Source organism: Xylocopa sonorina, chromosome 10 (genome assembly GCF_050948175.1).
Source record: "Xylocopa sonorina isolate GNS202 chromosome 10, iyXylSono1_principal, whole genome shotgun sequence".
NCBI classification, from domain to species: Eukaryota; Metazoa; Arthropoda; class Insecta; order Hymenoptera; family Apidae; genus Xylocopa; species Xylocopa sonorina.
Genome location: NC_135202.1, coordinates 6,114,022 through 6,128,220, shown reverse-complemented (window position 1 = coordinate 6,128,220; position 14,199 = coordinate 6,114,022).

Here is a 14,199-nt window from a genome sequence, read left to right as displayed (position 1 = left end):
TCATCGTTCTGCTGTTCTGAGTATACTATAGGTCGAACGAGTGGCTGCCTCTTTCGTGCTGCCAGACGATCGTTAACATTCTCTGAAAAAGTTTTGGTTCTTACAACACGCGCGATCTTAAGTGGATATTCCTGGAAGTATTAACGTATCTCCCAGTGTATCGCGTATTTTTTCATTTCTGTCTATCTACATCGACGAGACCAGCGAAAATGTGTCGATTGCGACATCGTGATGCGAAAAGACCTTTCGAACGATGCCTCCGCGCTACCCTGAAAATAAAGCAATAAAATCGAGGCTAGCGCTTTCTTGGACGTCTATTTAAAACAGGATATCGATTCTGGTTTCCCATCTGCTGTTGGCAGATAACCCAGGGAATTCCTTGACAGTCGCTCGCGAGCGGAGGTCCTTGAAAACGTGTCGAGCTAATTTTTCGACTGTTATTTTTCAACGCATATGGAACAGGTTCCATTGAACGTAGATTTCATTGCGGCCATTGCTGGAGGAATGCGAAATTTTTGAGAACGATGACTGCGCGGTTTTGTTTAATGGCTTTGAGAATCGTTCGGACTGTCACACGATTTATCTTGTCTATATAGCAATTATTACAGCAAAAAAGCATGATTTATTATAGTTTCATTCTGAAGCGACGATACTTAAGGTGTGTATCGCGAGCATTTTTCAGGAAAACAGTCTATATTTAGCTATAGGATTACAAGAACACCTTGCAGTAAGAATAATAAAAGAATTAATTAACAATGAATGTAGATAAAGCCTCTTTCTTTTATCTTCCGTCTTGACAATTTATTAAAAAAAACAAAAATCCTCTTACGTGATCGCAAGAAAAAAAAACGATACGCATACATAGTACACAAGTTATGTATTAACCTGCTGAACTCTTTCAACAAGCGAACGCGAAAGCAAAAATATATACGAACACTATTCAACGCACAATATTTAACAATTCGAATATACAGAAATTCGCTTAAGAACCAAGAAGAAAACCACGTGTAGACCTCGCGTCGTCATTCTCCTCCAACGGGAGTCTCTGCTTTTCTATCGAGTGTCTTTACAGTTCTCGCAGCTCTCGAAGCAACGACTTAATCCTCGTTTTTCTTTTACCCATAACGAACGTCATCATTGACGCAGAAAACACGTGCGACGCAAACCATTTCATCTGTGAAAATGTCGCGCGGCGAACGATCTCGCCTATGCGCGCGTCGAACTCTCCTACGCGCGCGTCGAGCTCTCCTATCCACGCGTCGAAGTCACCAGAGATTTGGGGAGACTTGAACGCGCGGCTATGCAACGCGCTCGCGGCTGATTTCAGGACGAGCCACGCGTTTCGAGTGAAATTGAAATAGAAATCGGGTCGAACGATTTGCCAACGATCGTTGTTAGCAAATTGTAGCTTTTCCATTGTCCTTTGTTCACCCTTGCCTTTTCCTTTTCCCTTTTTCTAAATTTCTGGGCGACTGTGCGCGTTTCGAAAGTGGCTCGCGTTTTCCAGCGATCGCCAGTCGCGGCGTCGACGCCGCCGCTCGAAGTGAATCAGTACTTGTGAGTCACTGGATATGAATCCGAATGCTGAATGCGATCTTGGAAAGTGTATTACGCATGTGTCGCGCTGAGATTGTTGTTTGCAATGGATCGTAATGACTAGGTGGAAATTAGCCGACGCGTTCGCGTCACAATTGCCGCGAATGTGTGTTTTTCTGGCCACTCAGCGGGGAATTAGCATATCCCTCCGCTGTGTACGTGGGTTCGGTTCAGGCGGCTTAGTATTCAATGCGTGCATACGGTCGAAGGATATTGTACATCATATTTAAATGTTCTCGATTACCGTGCGTACGAATCTTTAGCTTAATGCCTATTGAAGGCTTCTAAGGTATGATTTTGTACTATATTTAGTATAAAAAGTGACCAATTTCTTCTATTTCCGTAAGAAATAACATTTGAATCTCAAATTTTTATTTCACTATTATTAGTCGAACGGGACAAAAATTGTATCTCTTTTTAGAGGAATAGGAGGTGTAAGAAAAAGAGAGGGCGTCGTAAAGTAGGAGGAGGACTTTGAGGCTCTTTGAAACACGAGATCTCGATCGAGCAACGTTGAAACTCGAATGAAAACGATACGAATCGCGATTCGTATCGCTTTCCTTAATTTAAATATTTAGATCGCACCGTAGCGGACGAATCCTCCGCGTAACCGAGCGGAGAACCGAGATGCAGCGCGTCAGCGTTACTTTGAACCCGGTTCAAGGCGATTCTGAAACGCGGGGCCGCGGTTATTCCCGCGGAATCGCTCCTCGCGCGTCCCGCTCGCCTCTGCCCGTCGAAAGTTTGCGTTCACAGGTGCGAACGCGGAACACGATCCGCGGGATTCCTTTCTCTTCGCGGTCCATGCAACACAAAACGTTCTGCGAGCCTTTGTGGTCCCGTTGTCCAACGAAGGCGCCAGGTTGCTGGGAGAAAGATCGATGCACCCGATGATTCATTTTTCTGCTGCTCGAGAATCTCGCCATATCGATTTATTGACTTTTTAGTCGCCATTCGAAAATTTATTGATGGATTTTTCGTTCGATTTCGAACGTAGAATTTTATTTATTGTACCACAATAATTATTGTAAAATATTGCGATCTCTTTTAATTCATCCAATGAGTGCCCAGAAGTTATATCGATTTATTGACTTTTCAGTTGCGATTTAAAAAATGAACGTAGAATTTATTTATTGTACGACAATAATTATTGTAAAATATTGCGATCTATTTTTCAGTCGCAGTTGGAAAATTCGTCCATGGATTTTTCGCTCGATTATGAACGTGAATTTATTTATTGCATTGCAATAATTATTGTAAAATGTTACGATTAATTTTTAATTCATCCAACGAGTGCGCAATAGTTATTGCATGAATTTTCACACCTTCGAGTGTGTCGCGAGTTTACTTACTTTTGACTCGCGCTGTATGTCCTAGAGGCAATTACCACCTACTAATTACCATTTCGCTGAGTCGAATCGACGATACGTATAAATAGCCGTCACTTAGTTAAAATTTCGCTGAACACCGCGGAACCAATTTGTACCGCGAGTTTTTTTCGTCGTTCACACTTTACAGCGCGCGTATCATTAAGATTCTGGCGCGAGCCGAAATTTTTCGAGCGTAAATCGCATTTGGGGCGATCAAATCGTTCGATCGCCGGTTAGACTCGATTTTACGCGGTCGAGCGCGCTCGTACCTGTTTCTGGCCGCGTTCGATCCGTAATTTACGATCGCGAGCGACTGACGAGTGGCTCGAATTGATTCGCGGCTCGCGTGCTCGGCTCGCAAGCGCAGAATTCGATTGCGACAGAAGCGGCTGACGCTCGTTAAACGCAGCTGAGATCGGCACGCTTGGCTGTCGCGTCGCCACTAACGTCTTAATAGCTCGAAATGGCACGGAATCGCGAACTATTGACGCGTTGACACCGACAAGCGTGGCAATTATCGATTAGCGACACTTCTTTTTTAACGCCGCGACTCGAATCGAATTTGTCACTTTTCCATTGCCACGATCGATGAAGGCGTTTTTTTTTTAAATGTAGATTATTTTTAACGTCACTTCCTGCACAAAAGTGCTTCGATTTGAAATATCGATTAGCGGCACTTCTTTTTTAACGCCATGACTCGAATCGAATTTGTCACTTTTCCATCGCCACGATCGATGAAGGCGTTTTTCTCTAAATGTAGATTATTTTTAACGTCAGTTCCCGATCGAAAGTGCTTCGATTGCTTCGATTTGAGATATCGATTAGCGACACTTCCTTTTTAACGCCGCGACTCGAATCGAATTTGTCACTTTTCCATCGTCAAGATCGATGAATGCGGTTTTTTAAAATACAGATTATTTTTAACGTCAGTTCCTGCACGAAAGTGCTTCAATTGCTTCGATCTGAGAGAAGAAATTCGTACGAATTTTTTATTTATTTTTTTGTCGAACAGTTTTAGAGCAATTCGCGGTGTTCTTTGAGCTCGTTTCTATTTCGCGTGTCTTCATAGCAATTCGTGTAGCGTTTCGCAATCTGTTCTTATGCATCTTTGATTTCACCGTAAGAATTATTAAGAAATCGTAGAGTTAGCTTAAAATGTTCTTTAAATGATTTACAGTATTTCTTTTTACACTTTCATTGCAAAATATCTTTTTCATTAAGTTCTCTTTGACGCTCGTGTGTAAAACATCTTCAGAGTGTCTCTGATGGTTGTGAAATATACTCCTCAATATTTCGACGTAAGACATATTCAAATTTTTAGAGGAATCACTTAAATCATTCAGAGTTTTTACAATTTTTTTTCCAGAACTGCGCACATCCGCTGAAAAAAAATGTACGTTTTTCGCCTTAAAAACGTATATTTAAAAGCATAAGTCTACGATGTCAGGCGAAAATAAATCATCTTAATCCGACGTTTAAAAACAAAAAAAAAACCAATGTCACGACGATACGTCAAACCGAAGCGATCTTTCTCTCTCGCCCTTCACCTCTCTCTCTCTCTGTCTCTCCCCGTCTCTTTCAGATACATTCGACTCTCGATGCATCATTCATAGCGCAGAAATCGCGAACGTCACGCGTTTTTTTACGCGTCCCATTCGACGTTCGCGCGCGCGCGTATCGATTTTTACCAGGACGCGTTAACGCGGAGCGTGTTGCGTTTCCGGTTTCGCGACGCCGTCGAGTTTCGCCGCCCTCGACGAACGCGCGCGCGAAACGAAAAATGGACGCGCTCGTCGCAGAAACGAGTCGATCGACGAGCGTTAATGCGATTAGCGTGCTTTTAACTGCCGCGAATTGCGCGGCCAGCCTTGAACGAGGAGCAAATGGCTGGCCCTATTTGGGAACGCCGTTTCGACGGGTCGAACCAGGCGTCGATAAGTCGTCCAGAGTATTTCTAAGCGCTCTAAAATATTTCCAAGCGCTCTAAAATATTTCCAAGCGCTCTGAAATGTTTCTGCAATTTTATATTTGATGCGAAGAACAGAGTTGCCAGAAAAAGGGAAAAAAATAGAAGAGCATTAAACAGAAGCTGCAGGGCTGTTGAAAAACCTCGCATTTTCATCACCAATTACGTAAATGTACTTAATAAATGCTACTCTGCGCGACAAAAACGTCTCGTTCCACTTAAAGTCTGTTTAAGAAGGAAGCAGATACACTTTGCATACGAGGAATACAGAATTACGTAAATACGTGATTAAGTAATGGCAATCATAGCGAATGTGGTGTCTCCAAAAAAAAAGATGAAGAAAAATTAGTTACGTTCGATTCACAGAAAAGGTTGGATCTTTTGAAAAATGACTTCGTCGAAGAAATCCTTGCGAAAACGATTTCGTTTCATTTCGCGTGACGTTCTTACGCAATCTGTCATAGATTAAAAAAAAAATGACGCCTCGTTGTGCTTGGTGACATTGAAAAATGGAGCTGCGATTAGAAGGCAGGGATGGAAAGCCTCGGTATGCTAATTTTTTCGACGATCCTTGAACCGTTCGAGCGAGAAACCGAGGATCGCCGTGCGACGCTCCCGAGAACACTGCACGCAATGAATTTTGATCAGCCGAATACGAATCGGCGATTTCTGAAACCGAGGAAACCCACGCGCTTGCGTAATCGCGGAGAGGATGTTAATATTTGACAGGATGACGGTCGCCAAAAGAAATCCAAAGTTTGCCAACGGAAAACACGTTCGCGCGTTTGGGTAAAGCGTTTCCCTCGCTCGAATGCAATGAACACGACGTTAAAATGGCCGTACAGTCAGCGATCGACGTCTACCAATACAGAAAAACGAATTTCAAATATATTTAATTCGATATAACTGCAAAAAAAAGAAAGAAGTTGAAGAAAAATCGATGCAATTTTGTAGAATATCGATCTCGATTAGCTAAACGAATATACAATAAAAAATGTCATTTTTATGTACGAACTTTATAATAAAATAAATAGTGGAATAAAATAAAGAGTCGAATTTTTAAGTGTATCTTCATCCCTCGAATTGAAGCTAGCACAGCTAAAAAAGAATACGTATTCTCTATTTTTGCCTTTACTAACTTCATAATAAAAAACTAATCTATTTCGAGGAAAAAGGAAGAAGCTTGCAAACTTCTAAAAGAGTCGAATTTTTAAGCGTATCTTTACCCTCGAATTGAAACTAGCACAGCTAAAAAAGAATACGTATTCTCTATTTTTGCCTTTACTAACTTTATAATAAAAAACTAATCTATTTCGAGGAAAAAAGAAGAAGCTTGCAAACTTCTAAAAGAGTCGAATTTTTAAGCGTATCTTTACCCTCGAATTGAAACTAGCACAGCTAAAAAAGAATACGTATTCTCTATTTTTGCCTTTACCAACTTTACAATAAAAAATTAATCTATCTCGATTAAAAAGGAGAAGCTTGCAAACTTCTATAAGAGTCGAATTTTTAAGCGTATCTTTACCCTCGAACTGAAACTAGCACGGCTAAAAAAGAATACGTATTCTCTATTTCTGCCTTTACTAACTTTATAATAACAAATTAATATATTTCGATTAAAAAAGGAGAGGCTTGCAAATTTCTAAAAGAGTCGAATTTTTAAGCGTATCTCTCGAATTGAAACTGGCACGATTAAAAAGAAATACGTATTCTCTATTTCGTCTGTTTTCTAAATCCACGAAGTTTTGCACAAATTGTCCATGGATCACGGTTATATAACGGCGTGTGGAGAACGCTCGAACGGTGAGGGGTCACGGATGGCAGCTTGGCCAAGCGCGTTGTAGCTCCAATGTCAGAAAGCTCGCGGAACGCTCGCAGAACAATGGCACTGACACGTTTCGCGGGGAACCTGAAGGCTGTCGGGTACTTGCGACGGTAAACCAGTTTACATTTTTAAGCGTTCCGCGTACTGTCTATGACGGACATCAACTGCTTATTTTCCGCTGAGCAACGCGATCGACGCGTCGATGCGAAATCACTGTTCTCCAGGGATTTCTGTAGGACTTTGATCGTTAATCGTGCTGTTCTCGAAATGTCAACTAGGTTTTATTTTTCATTAAATCGCGACTGTTATCTCTGCTTCGCGTTGTTTAAGAAGATCGAGTGGATCTTTATGTCTTTTCAGCGAGGAATAAATGTCGATCCTTTTGCGTCTTTCTTCTCACAAATTTGCGATTTTTGTTGCATAAATGCGAGGGAATGTATGCATTGTTCTTGATGATTGTTAAAAGTAAATCTCGAGTGTTTTGTTTAAAAGGAAAAAGAAGTTTGCTGTAGAAGAGAAGACTTTGTACTCGTTACCTCTTCCTGTTTTTAAACACCACCATTGAAGCATCTTACATATCTTATTATTAATGCAGTTTGGTCGATGCGTACTTCTCTTTTTGTCAGACTCGCGCAATAGGCGTCTTTCTGTAAATAGAATAAGCCCATTAGTGCAGAATTGACGAGGAAAGAAAATAATGATTGATTCCTGTTATATGTAACATGTATAAAGCGTCAAGATCAATAACAAGCAAGAAGTACGATAATACGACGAGTCTACTGCCTCGCATATCTTTAATTTACCATGGATATTTAAAATATAAGTGAACTCATCACTTTTAATTACCTTAAATTAATTTTCAATGTCTTTGTTTTAATTATTATTCTATCGATTAAAACATGCATTTGAGAATGGCCAGTTTCAATAACAATACGAACTTTTAATCATTTCAGGGAAAATACAGTTTAGCAGTTTTCAAGAATGGAATTAATTAAATTAATTTTTATGTCTTCGTTTTAATTATTATTCTATCAATTAAAGCATCCATTTGAGAATGGCCAATTGCAATAAAAATATGGACTTTCAATAATTTCAGAGAAAATACAGTTTGATAGTTTTCAAGAATGGAATTAATTAAATTAATTTTTATGTCTTCGTTTTAATTATTATTCTATCGTTTAAAGGATCCATTTGAGAATGGCCAATTGCAATAAAAATATGGACTTTCAATAATTTCAGAGAAAATACAGTTTGATAGTATTCAAGAATGGAATTAATTAAATTAATTTTTATGTCTTCGTTTTAATTATTACTCCAGCGATTAAAAGATGCATTCGAGAATAGCCAATTGCTATAAAAATACGGACTTTCAATAATTTCATGGAAAATACAGTTTGGCAGTTTTCAAGAATGGAATTCGTGCGCGTTTGGCAAAGTTTTGAACAATTCCGAAAAGAAGCCTTCCAGAAGAGGACGGTTCTTAGTCGAGGCGAAGGCGATGCCCCGACGACGACGCCTCGATGCATTATTCAGGAATCGTCAATCACTGTCAAATCGAATGTCACGCGACCACCTTTACGCATTGTAACGCGTCGTATCGACGACGATACGATGCTCATTTACATCGTCGCGAGTAATCTCGACTGTGTACGTTGTCCACGAATTTTTAATTCACTTTTCGCCACCCTCCCTTCCTCTTCTTTTCGCTTATTTCTTCTGGTTCGAATACGTCCGTGTCGTTCGACGATTTAATACGTCAGGAAACTGCGTTTCTTCTCTCTTAATAATAATTAAAATGAAATTTGCCGTAAAAACTGAAAAGTTTGCTCGTACGATTTTTATTTCTATATTTCTATATCTCATTTAAATCGAAGCAATTATTTTTTATATAAAGATTAGCATAGTAATTGTAAATCTTGTGATTGAACGCGATTATATTTACTGTCACTCCCTGCATTGTGAATTATTTATCAAGGTAATGATTACAGTTTACTCTGGTAGGTATGCAAATGGTAATTAAACTGGAACTAATTCAAAGTCTCTGGACAGCGTAATCGTGTTATTAGGATGATACGTAGAAAGTTAATGAGCGAACAGACGTGTTTCCTAATTGCGACGTCGGTTTCCTGTCAATTTGTTACTGATTCCTCAGTAAAAACGCTGTTGTTTGCCGCAATGTATTATTGACAGCGAACAAGTAGACGGAAGTTGTATGGTACACTGTGCTGTTAGCAGTTCCATGTGTTTCATCGAGAAATAAAGCAACGTGACGTTCGAATGTTTGACGAATTAATTATTTTACCGTACAAATGAACGCGACAGAGTATCTCTTCTTCGTCATTCTTATTTACATTAAATTATAGCAATGGAAACTAAAGCAGAATATTCATTTGATTCAAATGATATCATCTATCCTTTTTCATGGTAAAAATCGGGTAACCAGCGACATCTCATCGAAAAATCTCTTCAAACTGGTCGCACACAAATATCGACAGCGAAGTAAACCATTTAAGACTACTATCGTCATCTTCCAGAAAAGTAATGAAACTAGTCGAGTATTAGTTTCAGTACTTTCAGCAGAGATGACGCTAGTAGTTTTAAGTAGTTCACTTCACTGTCGATAATGCTGAGCGACCAGTTTGAGCACTTTTTACAGAGATGACGCCAGGGGTTTTTGAGTAGAGTAGGTAACATCTGTCTCACTCTTTCCTACAGCTTTCTTATATATCTTTCTCTCTTTTACCTCTAAAGCGGGTAATATCAAACAAATTACAATAAAACTACTGCAGTGCACAAGAAATTGCAATGAAACTAGTAAAACGTGCAATGAAATACAATAAAACTAGTAAAATTACAATAAAACTGAGAATATATACAATAAATGACAGTAAAACTTAAGTTTTATATCATTCAAATATTTATAGTATAATACTTCTTCTATCTATCGGTTCAATTAAATAGCCTAAGGTGTATTCACATAAAAAATATAATAATTCCCCTAGAAATGCTGATACAATCCCTCGAAAGCTACAAAAATGTTCACAAATGTATGTTCATCAAAATTTCATCAAATGTTCATCTTCAGTGGAGTGTAATTAAAGTACAAATCATTAATAATCTTCAGAGAAAGAGGAAGGAGTTCGCTTTTAACATGTAGAGATCAGATTGAATGGTTGTGTGAGAACCCACGTATGCGTTCATAGCGTTTAAAAAGCTAGTTAAATTACGTTTTGTTTTAGTTCTAACTATTCTATAGTTTATCAGTAACGTTAAAAAGATATGATAAATATATAGAACTGTTACACTTTAGAATACATGGATAAATTGGGCAATTGGTTTATCTTATATCTCGTCTGTGCTTATCTAAATGCAACTTCATATTGTATGCTACCAAAATATTAATCGTGTAAAATTTAAAGGTATTGTTGTGCTCTCTATAATTTTGAAAGAGGAAAAGGTATTGGTGTTATCTAGACTTTAATAATTATTCGTACCCTATGTAAAGTTTCTAAATTCTGTAAGGAGTTTACAAAATTTTAAGTGACTCGCAACTAACTTAAACGTAACACGTAGTCCTTAGCATGATATCGTTTTCGAGAGACTAATTAATCTCTCGAAAACGTTACCAAGTACCCAGGTCCACCATCGAGGAGGTGACTACGCAGGGACCCATCCCTAATTTCCCTAATCCCATCCACCCTCCATTACATCTGTGTGTTCTTGGTACAGAAGGTACCAAGGACTGACTCTACTTGCGAACTTTAAACTGAAATCCATAATACATTTTCCAAAATCTAACATAGATTTTAGAAATTGCAGTATGGACTTTATCGAAAGGGATGATCAGAAATGCCATTCTTTTACCCAAAGTGAAATTTCTAATCTGACTCTACAAACACTTTAGTGATATTAAAGTGTTTCGCAAAGGGGTCTACGGTACGATATACTAAACTTTACTGAACTATTTACTGACTCGAAAAAATTATGATTGAAAGTTAATCTAATGAAAATTAACGAAAATGAATAGAAAGAAAAATTAAAAATAAAATTCGCGACGCGATCAAAACGAACAAGTACCAATAAACCTGCGTCACATTATCACGAGAGCATTCTAACCCGGTGGTTCAGCACTAGTCACTAGTGTGAACTATACCCGACGCGAATCGCGAGCAAATTAAGTTTATGCCACGTCTTACGTCGAAACAGCTGATACCACGCTCTCCCCAATGGTGAATGCGGGTACCATCAAGATCTCAGCGAGGCTTAGCATTAGGACGCATTGCCCAACGACGAGAACGAACTCCGTAGACCGCCCCAAGTCGTCTTACAGCAGGTCCAAAGACCCCAGCGACACGGGGTAGGAGCTACTCGGAACGAACCGCGAAGGGCGCGTCCACTGTGCTAAGCCTATACCCAAGTCGAGTACCCAACGGGCGTACCAATCGACAAGGGCTGCGAAATCTCAATGGGCACCGAAAACCACATCAGTTTGATTGAGTATCGACTATTTCGCTGCGTGGAAATGAAAGACTAAATCTCGAACGAATAAAAAAGAAAAGAAAAGAAAAGAAAAATACGTGAAGCGATTTCACGCAGCAGAATCTTAGAATGCTCAAGGGAGTATGTAACGCATGTTTATCGGTACTGACTACACGCGATTATAGAAATGGCTATTTCTCACTTCGGATAAGAAAATGGATGTCTTTACAATTTTGTTACAATTCAGTTACAATTGAATTACTTAAATCCAAGTGCTTATAACTAAGGACGCACGCATCCCACGGCGATCTAACGGTGATCTAGCGGCGATCCAGTGTCGAACGTAGAAATTGAAATGAAAAAGGAATCGGATGGATTTGGAACAATCAAATGACGAGAACAACAGAAATTTCAAGATTCTCTTAATAGCTTCCCTTGATTATAATTTGCGATAATCGTTCACGTGAAACAGTTAGAAAGAATCTTGGAAAAGGTGGAACTTCAACTCTGTATTCGTCGGAAATAGAATTTTCTCATTTCCAAATATATAGAGAATAATGATACTGCTCTACGATTGTAAAGTACAAAATCGTTGATCAACCCCACGATGATTTCAAGCAAGTTCTTGCCCATGTAGAAACTTAGAAACCCAGAAATTAAAATAAAGTAGAGACTAACTCGATTTATAACAAATACCACCATATACACAATGATTTAACAAACACCACAGAGAGATAGAAATTAATACAGATTATGCAGGATTGTTTTAAATGTTCCTAGTTCCGATCAATGGTGTGTATGAAAAAATAATGAGAATAATACCCAATGAAGTGATTAACGTCGACCATAATTATGCTCGATTGAAATAAATTAAGGAAGTCAGGATAGAAGGGACTCAGGTTACGTATTTATAAAATTACATTGTGTGAATGTACAGATATAGTCAGTAAAAGTAACTTAAACTATTTGCAATCCAACTTAAACTTTCAAAGTCCTGAAAAGGACTCGAGAGATTTAAATTGTACTGCAAAAGACTCGACACTAAAAGTACCAGTTATTAAATTATTCTAATCTGTTGCAAAATTAACGAAATAATAATTGGATAATGAAATAAAAAAGTAGAAAGTAAATCTTTGAAATCTTTATACAAGACAGAAGTTATAAATTGTAATCTTTTAACTCATTCGAGTACTTTTAGTATCGAGTTTACAACTATACTTATGTCTACGTGCGTAGTCCTTAGCTTGGTACCATTTTCGAGAGACCGGTCTCTGGAAAATGGTACCAAGGAGCCAGGTCCACCCCGTGGAGGTGACTACGCAGGGACCCATCCCTAATTTCCCTAATCCCATCCACCCTCCATTACATTCATGTGTTCTTGGTACAGAAGGTACCAAGGACTGACTCTACTTGCGAACTTTAAACTGAAATCCATAATACATTCTCCAAAATCTAAGATTGGTTCTAGAGATTGCAGTATGGACTTTATCGAAAGGGACGACGAAGAATGCCATTCTCTTACCAGAAGCGAAACTTCTAAAGTTACTCTACAAACACTTTAGACAAATTAAAGTGTTTCTAAAAAAAGTACTACGGTACGATACTCTAAATTCGATTACTCTATTGTAAAAAAAGTTACGAAAAGTGTTGGTAAAAATAGAAACAAAATTAAGTTAAATTAAAGTCAAGAGAAGAAACTAATTTGGAAGAATGGAAATAAAATTCGCGACGCGAAACGAACAAGTACCAATGAACCTGCGTTAGATTCTCGCGAGAGCATTCTACCCGGTGGTTCAGCACTAGTCACTAGTGTGAACCATACCCGACGCGAATCGCGAACAAGATTAAGTCACGTCTTACATCGAAACAATTGATACCACGCTCTCCCCAATGGTGAATGCGGGTACCATCAAGAATTCAGCGAGGCTTAGCATTAGGACGCATTGCCCAACGACGAGAACGAACTTCGTAGACCGCCCCAAGTCGTCTTACAGCAGGTCCAAAGACCCCAGCGACACGGGGTAGGAGCTACTCGGAACGAACCGCGAAGGGCGCGTCCACTGTGCTAAGCCTATACCCAAGTCGAGTACCCAACGGGCGTACCAATCGACAAGGGCTGCGAAATCTCAATGGGCACCGAAAACCACATCAGTTTGATTGAGTATCGACTATTTCGCTGCGTGACGGTGGAAGACGAAATCTCGAACTAATAGAAAAGAAAATAAGAGAAAAGGGAAGCTACGTGAAGCGATTTCACGCAGTACAAACTTAGAATGCTCAAGGGAGTATGTAACGTATTTTCATCAGTACTGACTAATCGCGAACCGATTTACACAAGAACAATGTGTTCTGTTATAATAAACGAGCGGTAGCGGATTAATAGAAATGGCTCTCTCACTTCGGGTAAGAAAATAGATTCTTTTACAATTTTGTTACAATTCAGTTACAATTAAATTACTTAAGTCTAAGTGCTTATAACTAAGGACGCACGCATCCCACGGCGATCCAGCGGTGATCCAGCGGTGATCCAGCGGCGATCCAGCACTGATTCAGCGTCAAACGTAGAAATTGAAATGAAAAGAGAATGAAATGGATTTCCAACCATCATTCGAAAGAATTTCATTGGAAAGAATCTTGGAAAAACTTAGAAACGCAGAAATTAAAATAAAGTAGAGACTAACACAATTTCCAATCATCAAACAATCCTCCGTTGAAGACAAACACCACAGAGAGATAGAAAGTAATATAGATTGTGCAGTATTGTTTTAAATGTCCCTAGTTCCGATCAATGGTGTTTATGGAAAAATAATGAGAATAATACCAAATGAAGTAATTAACGTCGTCCATAATTATGCTCCATCGAGATAAATTAGGGAAGTCAGGACAGAAGGGATTCAGGTTACGTATTTATAAAATTACATTATGTGAATATACAGATATAGTCACTAAAATTAACTTAAACT